This window comes from Brassica napus, chromosome C9 (genome assembly GCF_020379485.1).
Source record: "Brassica napus cultivar Da-Ae chromosome C9, Da-Ae, whole genome shotgun sequence".
Lineage (NCBI taxonomy): Eukaryota > Viridiplantae > Streptophyta > Magnoliopsida > Brassicales > Brassicaceae > Brassica > Brassica napus.
Window position 1 is genome coordinate 21,747,142 of NC_063452.1, and position 16,256 is coordinate 21,763,397.

The 16,256-nt window shown below is 44.0% G+C and overlaps 2 pseudogenes; one reads left to right on the forward strand and one right to left on the reverse strand.

Moving 5' to 3' along the window:
* Positions 1-9,351: 9,351 nt before the first annotated feature.
* LOC106416925 lies at positions 9,352-10,619 on the forward strand (annotated as a pseudogene).
* Positions 10,620-10,739: 120 nt separating this feature from the next.
* Positions 10,740-15,726, reverse strand: LOC125593340 (annotated as a pseudogene).
* Between the last annotated feature and the right edge of the window lie 530 nt (positions 15,727-16,256).

The window sequence follows — 16,256 nt, forward strand, 5'->3', positions numbered from 1 at the left end:
CAAAGGCTTTAGAAGATTATAGCCGGAGATATACTCAACGTCAGCAGGACGACCAATGAAAAACAGTACAATAAAACAAAAGATAAAAGTGTGGTCGACAGTGTGAAGAAACCCATGGAAAACTTCACTCGAAACTTTGACACGTTACTCAGAACAAGCAACTTACGGCCAGAAATAATACCGATGTTGATAGACCCAAATGAGAGGACTTGAGAGCTGGCAGAATGCACCAATTTTGGTGGTAAGTGAATTCTCCTTTACAAAAAAAACTTGCTGATGTTGACAATGTTGTGAGGTTGATCTATCATTGACGAAGCAGATTTTTTTCAGCAACGCAGAGAAGGTGTAATGGCGAAGAAGTTACATCCATTGGAGAGACATCATAGGATATATCCAGAGAAGAACTTTGCAGGAGACTGTTGACCCGCAAGCGCGGTTGTAAAGAAACTACAGAACCATATCCAACATTAATAAAAAAGGGCTTTAGCTGCCTAGATTTAAGCCTAAAACTGAACAAGTGATTCATGTCCCAAAATGGGATAACGAGTACGAAAAGAAGAGTGTTGGAACTAAGAGTGATTTTTGGAGGGGTCAGCCATCCTGATACACGACATTCCGTTGGAGCACTCGATCTATCATATTCCACAGCCTGTTCCATTTCATGGTGCATAACCCGTAAAATCAGTATCGTCTTTTAAGTGAGTAGGCGAGAAAAAAATTATCAGAAAAATGTTTACAAGGAAGAGAGAAAAATGAAAAGAAATGTGTGACCATCATCAACGTAAACTCTCTAAGCAATGAGACTATTACTCCTATGCTATTATCTATACAAATAACTTCTGCCCGTAAGAGTTATGGTTCACTAATTTTACACTGATACAAGCTCCTCCGATGCACACACTCTGTTCTTTGTCAATGTTATCCAAAGTACATAGCACAAGAATACAAGTATATTATTCAAAGTATTCTATTGTCCCCGTATAATAAAAAGCAACCCATATTCCATCTACGAACACTAAAGATGATTCTCCAGCAATCACTAATCCAACACAAATACGTGGACAAAACACTAGCCTTGGCATTTAACAGAAAATCATGAACTTTTCAACACAAAATATGCACAATCTGAAGAACCAACATGAATAACAAGTGAATGTGAGATTGCAATATCCAAATCAGAAGATGTTCGTACTTGAAACTACAATCCTATTGCCCCGAAATTAACAATGTTCAAATTGACCTGAAAACACGAGGAAGAATGCACTGAGGACATCTCTAACCCAACTCCATTTTTTTTACTCTAAAATAGAATAAAAGTGGATATGGAGTAATGTGGGAACCGAAATTCGCACTGTCGATTTCCGTTTAAATAAGGAAACTAGGAAAACCCTAATTTCCCAGAGGACCCGGATATCTGCTAATTACCACACGTCAAGCAATCAGAACACGAGAATAACAACGATAAGAATAAGAAATCGGAAAAGAGAGCAAAGTAGATCTTATTCCGAATCTGCGTATGAGCGTTTACAACAAGGTATAAGCCTGGGCTCGAGAGCTGTCGGCGAGATTCCTAGTTCTAGCAACCCTAAGACGGCTAAACCTAATTGAGTCGCAGCTCGAAATAACAAAAACGGAAAATTGCCTAAATTGCTCTAAGTGCTAAGTTTGCTCTGAAAAGTCTTTTGCCATGCTCCTCGCCTAGGACTCCTCATATACTAGCTCAAGGTCGGTTTACGCTTTTACTCTTCTGCCCTTAAGCCGTCATAGCATAAAAATGGAGATATTCCATTTTTCCCGATCTTCCAATTATCTTCAAAACTTCCGTATTTATCCGCGGAAACTTGACATTTATCATTCCTTGTGGACCAAGCGTAAACCGTGCGGCGGTTTACGGGCTTTTGGTTAAGAAATCGTAGGATGGGCCTCGAGTCGTGTTTTAGATCCCTTTGGGCCGTCTTCCGACTCGACACGTTTACTACGAATTCTTTTGATAAAGAACGAACTTTCCGTGGTTTCTACTCCGCGAAGTTTGATCGATGAATTTGAATAGCGGAAAACATGGACTGAGCTTGCTACGGTCTTCGGGAGATAGCATTCGAAGGTTTGATGAGAATGCATGGATTGATGTTGTATCGATGTTCGGAAGGGTTCAATCGCTACACAGCGACTGAACTTCGGCTCGAGCCTGGTTGCTACGTTCCCGCTCGGTCGCTACGTAGCGACCGAGCTTTGGCTTGAGCTCGGTCGCTACGTAACGACCGAGCTGGACGAGCGCTCGGTCGCTACGTAGCGACCGAGCTTTGACTCGAGCTCGGTCGCTTCGTAGCGACCGAGCTTTGGGTTGGACTTGGTTGCTACGCAGCGACCGGACAGCGTGTATGCGTGGTAATTACGCAACGGTCGAGCTTGGTTAGTTTGGTTTGAATCTTCAAGGATACTTCTTCGTAAAAACTTCGTGTTTGGTTATATGTTACGAAAGTTACATCTTCCTTTTTACTATCTCTTTCGGAAATACGATCTCCGAGGATTTTCGGGTGGTAATTCCGTCGTAACCGTTTTTGACCCCAACAGTTAGCCCCCCAGCCCGTTAGGATCACGCATCGTAGGATTCTAGCGTGCGGTTAGGCATGTTCGGCAAGTTAGGCGTGATGGATGGAATTAATATCCGAAATTCCGAGCTTGAACAGTAAATCCTCATGCTTATAAGAAGGGAGGTAACTTGTTTCATAATTTTTTCGCTTTCTTGTCTTTCTCTAAGATCTTTCTTAAGAAAAAATTTTCTATCTTTCTCTCCACCTTTTTCCTCTATTTTCTTAGGAGAAGTTTAAAGATGTCGAGCAAGAAAAAGATTACGAAAAAAGGGTCTTCATCCGCGAGTGCTTACGAAGAGCTCATTGTTCCGAAGATAGAGTTCGTGCCTCACTCGGAACATCCTGCCGAGAACGAGGCATGGTGGGTTGCTCATTATGGCTCGTTGACCCCTCCCAAGGAGAAGTCGTTCCCGGTTCTGACCCATCATGGAGTCGAGAAAGGGGATGCAAGCAGGAGTACTGACGAGTTTCTCGCGATCATGCGATCGTTCTACCATATCCCGGATGCTGTGGAGTTCTGGGTTCCTCGCCGTGGGGAATGTGCTAACAGCCCCCCAGAGGGTTACTTCACTTGCTACGAGGCGTTCGTAGTGCGTTGTCGCCTATGGTTCCCAATACCCGAAATTCTCGTCCGAGTGTTGGACCGTTTCGAAGTTGCGATAAGCCAGTTGACTCCCCTTGCCATTCAGCATCTTATTGGGATCCTGATCCTAAGCTACGAGCATGGCCTTTCCCTTTCCGTCGATCATTATGAAGCGCTTTTGAGGCTTCAACTTGTCACAGATACGGATAAGCATAGGTTGGTCCCTCGGAAATTTATATCAGTGGTTAAGAAGTTCATTTCGAACTTCAACTCGTGGAAGAAGTTTTTTTTCTTTGTTCGTATAGACGCTGCGTCCGTCGAAGAGAGTTGCATTCCACTGTTCCGGAGGTTGCCGAATGATCGTCCCTTCATCAACCCTCTTGCTCCGTTCCCTGAGGACATCATTGCGGTGAGGGATCTTCCCAGGAATGGTCCCTTCTTCTGGACTTCTTTTACGCCGAAGAGGGTTCAGAAGGCACTGAGATTCGTGCAACCCGGTCCTGCTTTGGCTGCGAACACGGGAAGCGACTCCGAATCTGACGACCAGAATCCCGCGGAGCTCCAACAGCTGTGCCGGAGCCGAGCTCTCGGAAGGGAAAAGATGTCGATCTTGGCGACATAGAATTTTCGATGGATGACTCTATGCTTCCAGGATGGGATCCGAACCTTGCTTACGGCGATGGGAGTGGTTCGAGCGAGGTCCCCATTCCGGATTTCGATGATTTCTTTGCTGATCTGTCACCGGGTTTTGATGCTCCTCCTCCTACGAAAGAATCGGCGAGGCCGAGAGTCGTTGCGGAAGGATCTCGCATCATCAATGGGGTTAATTTTTTGAGAATTGGTGATTGTCCTATGTATATATATATTTATAACATGTCAATCGATTTTGCAGGGCCTGAGCTTGCTGGGCACGGCCATTGAGGCGGGCCATAGAGAAGCCATGGTCTACCGCTTCAAAGCGGAGAAAGCGGAGCGGGATTTTGCTCGCGTGCAAGGCGAGATGTTGGAGAGAGAGGCGCAACTTACTCGTGATCATGCGCGGGCCATCCACAAAGCGGAAAGGAAAGGCAAGAGGGAAATCGCCGAGGTGATGAAGACTCGTGCCTCTCAATTCCAGGTTGAGTATGGGAACCTCAAGAATGTCTTTACCTTGGTGGGTGACTTTCGTGAGTGCCGCAGTTCGGTCGGAAGTCTTTGGAGGACGCGAGCCGATGACTATGCGTTTGAGGAGGAAATGAGCTTGATGAAGAGTGGGATGAATGAACGTGCCCACGCTGAGGCGCTTATCCCTCCGATCGACGAACGGATTCAAGGGTTCTGGGATTCCATCCCGGTTTCCCCTGATACCGAGGAGGTTTCGACTGGGTTTCCCGATGATGGCGAGGAAGTGGATCGTCCCGCGGATGCGGTCGGTGCTTCGTTGTCCGGGGACTTTGACTTTGGATTATGAGTGGTGGAATAGTTATCGAAAGAGAGATGCTCGTCTTTCTGTTTCATGTTTATGGCCGATTGTGGCCAAGAGATTTGTACGGGCCTGTTTTGGCCGTTTTTATCGTTTATCGGGATTGGCCGTTGGTGGCTTTGAATCCCCTTACCGCTTTACGCGGTTATTTATATGATGAATGTTTTCGTTTTCGAGTTTTCCTGAGTAGGTTTGAAGTAAATATGAGTTGTCGTCTCATATTTAATTCCGATGAGACGTTCAATCTGTTGGTTCGTTCGTGATTTTCGTAAAAATTATTTATCTTTACGATTTTCGAGAACATTGAGATACGAACGGAGAGACATGGTTTAGGATCTCGTATCTTTTAGATATCATGCCTTGAGATGTTTGAGACCAGAGCGTTGGGTTTAGGGCAAGACCTAGGTTTACTTTCGGTTAAGGTTTATGCGGTGACTAGCCGGCTATCGTTTTTCCTGTTGCGATTTCTTCCTGATTCGCACCGATTTAAAGTCCGCGATATGTTCTCGGCTTATATGACTTGTATGGTACGAATCGAGCATCTTCTCAGAATTAACTGGAAGTGCTAAACCAAAATTTTGGATTTTTGTTGTAGCGTGCTTTTGTCCTTGTGCTGGACATTTTTAAAGATCAAAAGAGTGATCGAATTGCGTTTGTTTAAGACGGCTGGCGTGTTCGTCGGGGCCAATCGACGAACGGGGTGTAAGGTTTTGGTGGTCGCGTTCGGACAATTTGTTCGTATTATCTACAAATTTTAACTTTGCGACGTCTCGCAGTTGTTTCGAGGATTATACGTGTATCTTTGTGCGTTTGAAGGATGATTATTTTTTTACGATTTTTGGGCCGGATGAGGCTGCAGACAAGAGTCTTAATGTTCCCAGGCGTGTCCTGAAAATTTTTTGTGTTTAACTGAAGCGTAAACATTTTCCGATAAAAAGGACAACGTATATTGTAGTAAAAGTTTTTGAAGTTTCTTGAAAACTCGATTACAATAATGGCGATTTTTTAAGTGGGAGTATACGAGTATACGCACCCACTCCCCCCCTTTTTAGAGAGGGGGATAGCTGAACTCGTCTTTTGACGAGCTGCTTACGTACCCCTTTCGAGGATCAAGCCATCTCGTAGTTCTGTTTCATGCCGCGAGTGTTCTTACTCGGCGGTAGGTGTCGCGATGTCCGCCTTGACCTTGTCGATCGTTGCTGGGTCAACGCTATTTTCCGGATGTTCCGGTTGAGTTGCAGCGTGGGCTTCAGACTTGTGTCGAGCTTCGACGCCCGATGCGTTTGCGTTGGTAGACGTTTTTAATTCGTTTTTTCCCGGGGTGCTTTTGGCCGAAGATTGGTCTATCTTCGTGCGCTTGCCGTTTACAGCTGCAGAAGTCGTGATTTGCCTTAACTTGTGCTCTGCGAGGAAGCATAGCCGCGACTGTTTTTGGCACCCCCAGATGGCCGCGACTCCGCTTGGGGTTGGGAATTTGAGACCCAGGTGGAAGGTTGACGGAACTGCCTGCATGGCGTTGAGCCATGGGGTTCCCATGATCACATTGTAGATAGCGGGATGATCGACCACCGCGAACTCGACGATTTTCGTGATCTCCTTGGCCATGACTGGCAATTGGATCGATCCAAGAGTCATCGATACTTCGCCTGAAAAACCCGTGAGTGGTTTTGGCGTCGGAATTACTTCTCCGAGTTCAATGCTCATCCGTTTGAGACTGTCGCGGAAGATTACGTTGACCGTGCTTCCCGTGTCGACGAGTACCCTTCCGACTTCAAAGTCTCGTATAACAAGATCTATGAAGAGCGGGTCGCAGTGAGGTTGATCGATGCCGCCGGCCTCTTCCTTTGTGAAGGTGATCGAGCAATTTTGGCCATCTCGGGGAGGAGACCATGTAGACCAATTTGCGCTCGACTCCGCCTTCCGTTGGTAAGCCTTGATGGCCGACACAGTGTCGCCGCAGTATTGTGATCCTCCGATGATCATATTGACTCTGCGGCGATTGTTATCGTTCCCTTTGTTGTCTGGCCTCCTGCCGCGTTTATCCCCAGGCTGGTTTTGTTGAGGGGATTTTTCAGCGGACGGATTTCTGTCCGTCTTTGGAGGGCGATCAGAATCGAGGATCAGATCCTTGACGCTAGTTACTTCCGAGAGCTCTCCAGCGAGTAGCTTCGCGGCCAGTCTCGCTCCCAAGACTTTGCAGTTGGTTGTGGAATGTCCTTGGGATTGGTGGAACTCGCAGAAGGTGTTTTCGTCATACCCTTGATTGCGAGTCCATGCGTTGCCCGTGGTCCGACCCTGATCTGAGTTGATCGCATAGTTATGCGCCCCTGGAGATCTTCCCCCTCGTGATGGACGTACTTGCCGTTACGAGAGTTCTTCTTTTTCCCTTTCGGGTCCACATATTTCGAGGATGGCCTTACCGCCTTATGTTTTTGCGATAAGACTTTAGTTTCCTCCTCTACTATGATGTAGTCCGTTGCTTTGTGGTGGGCGTCCTGGATCGTTCGTGGTTTGTCGAGAGTTATCCACTTTCTGAATTTTGACTTGTACCAGAGCGTCTTTCTCAGCGCGTCGATGGCCACGTTGTCGCTTATCCCACTGACCCTTGACATTATCAGCTTGAACCGACTGATAAACTCGCGGAGGGGTTCGTCTTCCCTCTGGGAGAGACTCCAGAGGTCAACATCGGAAGTTTCTCTGTTTATGAATACAGAGTATTGCTTGAGAAATTCCGATGCGAGTTGTCGGAAACTCCCGATGGTGTTACGACGAAGGCGTGCGAACCATTCAAGTGCTGCTCCTTCCAGGTTTTCAACGAACAGGTGGCAGTAGTCGGCATCCTTTTCGCCGTCCTTCAGTCTAGCTCTTCCCATCGCGATGTGGAAAGCCTGAAGGTGCGCTTTTGGATCGGCCGTACCATCGTACTTTGGTACTTTGATTTTTCCCGGATCGGACACCCTCATGTCCGAAATGCGATTGGTAAAAGGGGTCTTCCGAGCTCCTTCCAACAGTCGATCGATTTCGGGGGCAGCACTAGTAGCGTGATGGATTTGAGACTTTACGGCCCTCACTTCTGCCGCAGTCTTGGTGATGTAGTCGCGAAGATCGCGGATATCCGATGTCTCGTCAGTAGATTTCCGAGCCTGTCGGCGTTTACTGCGAGTGTGCTCGGTTTTTTCTTTCAGCCAGCTCCTCCTGTTCGTTCCAATAGGCGATTTCTTCCTCTTCCATCATTGGTTTTTCGAACGGAGAGCCTTCCCGAGCAGATCGGCTTCCGGTCCTTCTCGGATATCTGTCGACGTCCTCGTCGGTGTCGTTGGAAACAACGCTAGGATCCAGGTCAATGTGTTCGGCTTCGTTATCCTCCGAGTCCTTTGCAGGGGGCGGAAGACTTTCAGGGTTCCCCTTTTCGAAGGGAGATTTCTCGCTAGGGTTTTGACCGGAAGGTCGTTCCCGCGCGACTCCTGATCTGTCGAGTGGGGTAGCGAAGTCGAGCCTCTTCCCGCGGATTTTGGTGGTTCCGCGGGGGCGGATTGCTTGGGTCCTTTCCGTTAAGGTTTCAACCTGTTGGGTCAAGGTATTCACGAGCTTATCCTGTTCTTCCGACCTTTTCTCATAGGTGGCGAACATCTTTTTAAACTCCTCGAGCGTCGCGGCGTTGGCTTGTGCGTTGGCCGCTGATACGTCCGCTACTGGAGTGCGGAGATCGGTGCTGCTGCCTCCGTTAAGAGGAGTTTACACGTTATCCGCGTCGTTAGTTGACATGTCTGATCGAGAGTGATGTGACTTTTGTGGGTTAGATTGATCCGTACCCCCCCCCCCCTCCTTCTAGCGCCAAACTGTGGGAACCGAAATTTGCACTGTCGATTTCCGTTTAAATAAGGAAACTAGGAAAACCCTAATTTCCCAGAGGACCCGGATATCTGCTAATTACCACACGTCAAGCAATCAGAACACGAGAATAACAACGATAAGAATAAGAAATAGAAAAAGAGAGCAAAGTAGATCTTATTCCGAATCTGCGTATGAGCGTTTACAACAAGGTATAAGCCTGGGCTCGAGAGCTGTCGGCGAGATTCCTAGTTCTAGCAACCCTAAGACGGCTAAACCTAATTGAGTCGCAGCTCGAAATAACAAAAACGGAAAATTGCCTAAATTGCTCTAAGTGCTAAGTTTGCTCTGAAAAGTCTTTTGCCATGCTCCTCGCCTAGGACTCCTTATATACTAGCTCCAAGGTCAGTTTATGCTTTTACTCTTCTGCCCTTAAGCCGTCATAGCATAAAAATGGAGATATTCCATTTTTCCCGATCTTCCAATTATCTTCAAAACTTCCATATTTATCCGCGGAAACTTGACATTTATCCTTCCTTGTGGACCAAGCGTAAACCGTGCTGCGGTTTATGGGCTTTTGGTTAAGAAATCGTAGGATGGGCCTCGAGTCGTGTTTTAGATCCCTTTGGGCCGTCTTCCGACTCAACTCGTTTACTACGAATTCTTTTGATAAAGAACGAACTTTCCGCGGTTTCTAATCCGCGAAGTTTGATCGATGAATTTGAATAGCGGAAAATATGGACTGAGCTTGCTACGGTCTTCGGGAGATAGCATTCGAAGGTTTGACGAGAATGCATGGATTGAGACTATCAAACATGTTGGTTTTGTGTAAAACGAAAGTGATATAACGAAAGATCCCAAGCTCGAAGACGCCTTCATCTGCCATGACCATTGGTTTTGCATATAACGAAAGTGAACGTGTGAATAGTAAAATTTGACAGTCTCCTTGTGTCACCCCACCACCTACTTGAATTCTACTTTCATGCATTTCTTGATTCTCTGAGAGGTTTGGGATGAAGCGTCTTCATAGTGAAAAAAAACTTGGTATCTTCTTCTGAAGGTTCTAACGCTCTCCCACTTTTTAAACATTTCTCTTCTTGTGATCATTGATGGTGTTTGAGTGTTTTGTTCACAATATTCATTCTTCTTCTAAGTTTTATATTCCTTTTGCTCTCATTTCTCTGCATGACTTAATACATCCGCTAAATACTGAAATAAAAATATTTTAAACATTGTTTATGTGAAAAATAAAATAAAATACTTTTCATTTAAAATTCTGCTTCTGTTTTTCTTAATTTAGTACATAATTGCTAGGATTCTGAAGCAAGGATATGACAACGTCTTAGGCAAGACCATAGACTGAATCTTTTGCCGCATACAATCATGCACAATAAGTGAATTATAGAAAAAATGTTACCTACTATCAATAAGAAAGTTGACAATCAGTACATGCTGTAATGATCACCCCGAAATCCGAATTTATATTATAATATGAGACTTTCGTTGACCCATGGAAGGAAAGAGCTAAGCTACGACTCCAACAACAGTTGTTCCACCCGTTTCAGCTACTCCGCCACCAGCATCTCCGACTACACCTCCACCAGCAGTTACACCAACCGTCTCACCACCACAGCTCCAAAGGTTGCACCAGTTATCAGCCCAGCAGCTAGCCTCCACAACCACCACAAAGCCCGCCTGTGCCAGCTCCAACCGTCTCACCACCGCTTGCACCGGCCTCTCCCCCACAGGCATCACCTTCTGCACCACCAGCTTCACCGCCTCTAGGGCTTACACCAATAGCTCTACCACCAGCACCAGCTCCAGCCAAGCACAAGAAAAAGCACAAACACAAGAGACATTACCATGCCCCACCTCCAGCACCAACTCCTCCAAGCCCTCCATCTCGTCCAGTTCTAACAGATTCCCAGGACACGTCTCCAGCACCATCACCATTTCAGAATGCGGTAACATTCTCTTACTAAACTACAATCTTTAAAAAGAAACGCACTATCACCACACTGAATTATATAACAATCTTTAATTTCTGGTTTTACAGAACGGAGGAAATGCCTTGAACTAGCTAGAAGGAAGAGTAGCAATGTGGCTCAGCACTGTACTGGGAACTCTCCTCCTGCTGGCTATCACAGCCTAAAGTCTCTAGCTTTCTTCTCACTATATCACCTATGTATCAAATCCAAAAGCTACATTTTTCCCCATTGTATACCAAACACATTTGATTAAAAAATAATACATTTTTTTATCGGAAGTCATATCAAATTTGATCAGTACTTGAATCCTTGGAGGTTTCTTTGCGGAAGTCCTACTCAACAATGACCAAGATTGTCAACCAGCTTATGATGCTTAAGACATCCACCACACTGCCAAAACAAAACAAAAACTCTTTTAAAGACTATCATATAACATGTCTCTTCAGGACAATTAAGCAAACCAAAGACTGGTATACCTGGACAAAGACAATGCCACGTTCATAAGCCAAACGGTTGATAAGCCGTTTAGTTCTCTCTCCGCATGAGTTGCAACTGAACTCCACTTGCAAACTTCTTCTTCTTGGTAGTTTAATATCTACAGAAGCAACCTGTTACCTGTCCCTGCATGCAATTAACCAAAAAATCATCAGCGAGAGAAAGGCACAAAACACCAACATCAAAGAGCAAACTTCTCATTGAGTTAACCTCTGAGGAGTCCTTTGATTCTTCTTCTTCTGGATCAGTGAGAGACCCTAAAACAGAAAACAACTGATTCCTTTGCTCGCGTGGTCCCTCCTCTATCATAGGAACAGTTCTTCACCTGGAGAAACATCAAAAGTATGAGACTTTTGTTGACCCATGAAAGGAAAGACCTAAGCTTTGGGACCTGTGTTGAAGAGCTGGTGTAGGAAACAGCTAAGCTATGATTATCATCCTTCTACATGAGACAATAAAAAGATGATAATCAGAAACAATTAAATATAAAAGAGCCAGATTAACAGATTCGAAAAAGAGTCTCTTCTGTTCGAGGAATGGGAAACAAAAGGCATGAGAAATCCATGGAGATGTGGTTCTCTACCAGATTACCGATTACCAGCTTCAGTTTCAGCTTGCGACAGCCATGGAGTTTCAGCATTCAAATATCTCAACTTTTTTTTTCCTATAGGCGCTTCATTTTTCTTTATTTCATGACGAGACTTTGAGAATACTCAAAACAGAGTCACATATCTTGTAAATCAGGTTTCGTCTTGAATCTATTTATATTTAAAAAGATAAAAGAGATAGTCAAATAACTGTTTAGATAATCGCTTAAGTATTTACCATGAAATATTTAAGTAGATGATTTAGCCATTGGATGATCTTAACCTGAAAAAAAGATGAAGAATTAACCAAACTTGTCAACATCAAAGACATTTTAAAAAAAATCAAACAATAGTGAAAATCAACTCAGCCTTTTGATTAACAAACATCATTCAGAAAAATAAATCCCAATTGACAAATCTAGAGTGAATCCGTCAAAATCCAGAGATCAAGTAACTAAATTCAAGCACTCATGTGTATATCAGCACGAATCTTATTTTACGTAACAGAAACATGAACTCATTAAATCGACAAAGAGGAAACATATCTCATGATTACCTCCAGAAGAACCTTGCTCATCCATCACTTGTTGACACTCCTTTGTAGGGAAGACACTCGATCGACTCCTATTTTTTTGAGACAATATATTATTGGAGTTCATAAGAAAATTGAACTCTAGTGGAAGAGGAAGCGCCCTCAAACGAAGGATCTCGAAGGAGACGGTAACCCTAATCAACTAAAGGCGACACATAAGAGGACGGTAGCATCGCAAGTTTAATTCAACATAATAATATTATAGGAAAAAATCCGGGCGTAGCCCGGACAAACCTACTAGTATGAGTTAAAAAAAAGAAAAATTAATTGCCATTATCCTTTCGTTTTGTTTCGTACAGGTGTAAAAACCAAAGAAAACACAACTAATAATATACGTAACTAAAGTGGATGTATTGGATTAATTTTGTCAACTTGATCTAGTTTGACTGTAACATCCTGATACATGGCCCAGTTTTTTAAAAGGGAGATGGACTCTCTACGGCCCATTAGATAAAACCTAGGATTTTCCTTCCTTTTTCTTATAAATAGAGAGTCTCCCTTCTTTTTTTTTCCTCACCAGAAACTTGAAGCGGAGCTCTGGAGAGATTTAGAGAGACTAGGAAACCCTAGCCGCCAAGCTCCTCTTTTCCTTTTTCTCTATTCTTCTCTCTCTCTCCCGGCGGCTCTCCCTTAGCTCTCTCCTTGCCGGCGCCTTCTCTCTCATAGCCGGTGGCCGAGTGGTGGTGGTTGTAGTCATGTGGTATGGTGGTGACCAGATCTTATCTCCCTTGCCTCTTGTCCCAGATCCAGGTCCAGATCTAGACTAAGGTGAGATGATTCTAACCCATCGTGCTCCCATGTACTCTATACTCCTTTATGTTGGAGTTAGGTTTGATTAGACCATGTTTGAAAGTTAGGTTGATAGCTCATGAAGACTGCTAGGTTGCTAGATGAATGGATCATGCTGCATAAGAACTCTCATCTTGTTTAAAGGACTTAATGAACTGCCTTATGTTTACGTGGATGATTGTTTATGATGATCGCTTGGGTGATTGGTTGTTGTGATTCCTATGAGGATCCTTGAATGCGAGCTAGGTTGCTTGAAAGAAGTGAATGCCTAAGGTGATAGATATGTAGAATTGGTATCTGTTGTTATGATTGAGAATGTGAAGTGTATTGTGTGAGACACCGATAATGGGTGGCGTCCAGTGAATGCGTGTGAGTCTAAGTGTAAGTGAATGAGAACGAGAATGAGAAAGTGAATGAGAATGAGAATGAGAATGTGAACTTGTCAATAAACTTGTTTGTTGCTCTGTTTGGAACACCGAGAACGGGTGTGCGTCTAGACTAGGATGTGTGAACCTACGGGACAGTAGCCTAACATGAGGTACCCGCAGGAGCCCACGGGACAGTAGCCTAACATGAGGTACTCATGGGAGAGGTGAGAAAGACCGTGAAAGGACAGTGACCTCGAAAGGCGGGATAGAAAATGTGTTAGGCGCCTTAAGATCGAGTCAATATCGAGTTGTGGCATAAGTATGGCTATTACGACCGGGGTGGCAGACAGTGCCAGGTGTAGGCCAACGTGCTGCAACTCGGATAGCCATGTAGGAAGCTGGAGGGGGACAGATTCCTAAGAGGGGCACCTTTCCAGGTCAAGCCGGAACGCGTAGGGATATCCGTAAACGGCTATAGGTCCATACGTCTAGGTTGCTTGGAGTCAAGTCGGTCGAGTCTATTGATTCATGTTGACTGAGATCATTGTGTTGGTTGATCGCTAGGTTGGTAGAAATGCATAGAATGATGATGTTATGAAATGTTAAGTTGCACTAATTGATTGTAGTAGCTAGCCAGTCCTGGTTCCCGCATAAGGTAGTGTAGAGTGTCATGCGGGCATCCTGGTCTAGAGTCACTTCACTAAGTAACCCATTTGCTCATTCCCTCCCTTTCCATTTTCCTTTGCGCAGGACTGTAAGTAGAAGTAAATGGATATGGGTGTGACAGTATTTCACAGAAGGTTATGCGGACACGTAGGGTTGCCTAAACGAGTAGACACGTATCCATAACACCCTTTCGGTAACCCTGGTCTGACGCCAGGTGATCGGATCACTACAATTGGTATCAGAGTGGGGGTTAAGATCGCTTAGTACTATCCTAAGGGATATGCATTTCCGACGTGTTCAAAAATCTTGTTTCATTAAAAGAAAAGAGTTTGTGAAAATTTTGATTCTTCTAAAAGTTGTGAAACGATTTCAAACCACCCCATATATCTATACTTCTATTATGGTTCTGATCAGATGTCTACTTGAAGGATGTCTTCGATAGTTGATGATGACCAGGGTGACGGTTACGGGTATCGTGGACCAGCATTGTAAGACCCGATCCCGGCTCTTAAGCCTAAACTGATCCGCGGCCTTAATACTCAGTCTAAGTCTAATTGATTCCGTTTCTAAGTCTTATAATTTCTAAGTTCCATTCAATTCAGTTGAGGTTCAAGACAATCAATCTAAACAAAAGAACATAAGGGGAAAATCGATTGTATATATATAAAATGAGATCCATACATCATTCATAGGTTCATACTAATAAGTTACACACTTAGTCTATAATAAGTTCACAAGTTGCACAATAGGCTATCAATACTTCACATCTATCTACAATGACCCATTCACCACACATCTTCCCATGGCCTGAATCCTCACGGTGCCTTTCCTTTACCACGGTCCATGTCCGATCCTGAAACCACACAAATCATATTACATACTCATAAGGCCGATATCCTAACATCAAGTCTAGATTAGCATGGTTCAGATACTTAGAATCTAGGTTCTGTCCAAAAATCAACATACTCAAATAAATTCTCAAAAACTAATTAAAATTCATGATAATCCCTGATAAATCCCAACTAAGAGATTCCCATAATCAGAATCCAACAAATCACTCTAGAAATGTCAGATCCGATCATGAACAGCCCGGCCAAAGGCCAAGGGCTTAGTTACTGAACCGGCCAAGGACTGGGTTCAGTATTCCCTGTCTGACCAAACCAATCCAACACAATAAACTTATAGTAGAGGCGAATCAAAAGAGATAGGGAGAGGAGATGTAGGCACATAGCAAAACGGCCACAAGCCCGATCAGATCATCTGACGGCTAGGGCCGATTGCTTGCTGTCCACACCACTGACCTTAGGCGTTCTTTCCCCAGGCACCATCTCCTTCTCCTTGTCCTTGTCCTTCTCTTCAGGCCTTGCCTTCCACGATCAAGTCTCCATTGGAACAGCTTGTTGGGGTCGAAAACGGTTGCGACGAAGTTAACGTCCAAATCCCCGCAAAATACAAGTATGTCTTTTCGCAACAAATCATGCTCGGTCAAGAGAACGTCACAACGTATGTTCCCGAGATAAAGCTTCGTTCGAATTCTATCTAGATCAAGCATAAGCCATCGGAAACATGCCCAGACCGGTTATGCATACGACGAAGTTAACGATCAAAACGTCCGAAGAAGAAAACGAAAAACCTTCTTCGACAAATACTTTTTCGAAATAGATTCTTCCTTACGAAAAGCTTTGCGGAGGAAGCACGAAACATCGGACAAGATATCAAAAAGGGTCGATACGACATTAGTCCATGCATTCTCGTCTACCCTTCGATGCTATCTCCCGAAGACCGTAGAGAACCCATTTCACGTTCCCTGCAATTCTAAGTTATTGATCAAACTTTACCGTAAAAACCACGGAAAGTTCGTTCTTTATCGAAAGAAGCCGTAATAAACGCTTTGAGTCAAAAGACGGCCCAAAGGGACCTAAGACATGACTCGAGGCCCAACTTACGATTTCTTAACCAACAGCCCATAAGCCGCATGACGGTTTACAATATTTGAAAATGACTCTAAATTGAAAATAATAAAAATAATTTGTTTTCAAAGATCATATTGTAAATTTTATTAAATTTTGTTAGTTTGAGTTAAAAGAACCACTAACGTCTTTTTTTTTTTAAAAGAACACAATTTAAAAAAAAAATAAAAAAAGTGTAGTGGTTTATATTTATTCTTTTGATTTTTTTTTTCACTTTGATATAGTTGAAGAAATCTAAGGTAAGAATAACTGATACTTTTTTTCTAAAAGTTTCACATTTTTTATAGCTTGAATTTTCATATTTTCAATTACGGTCATAGTTGTATTTTTTAAT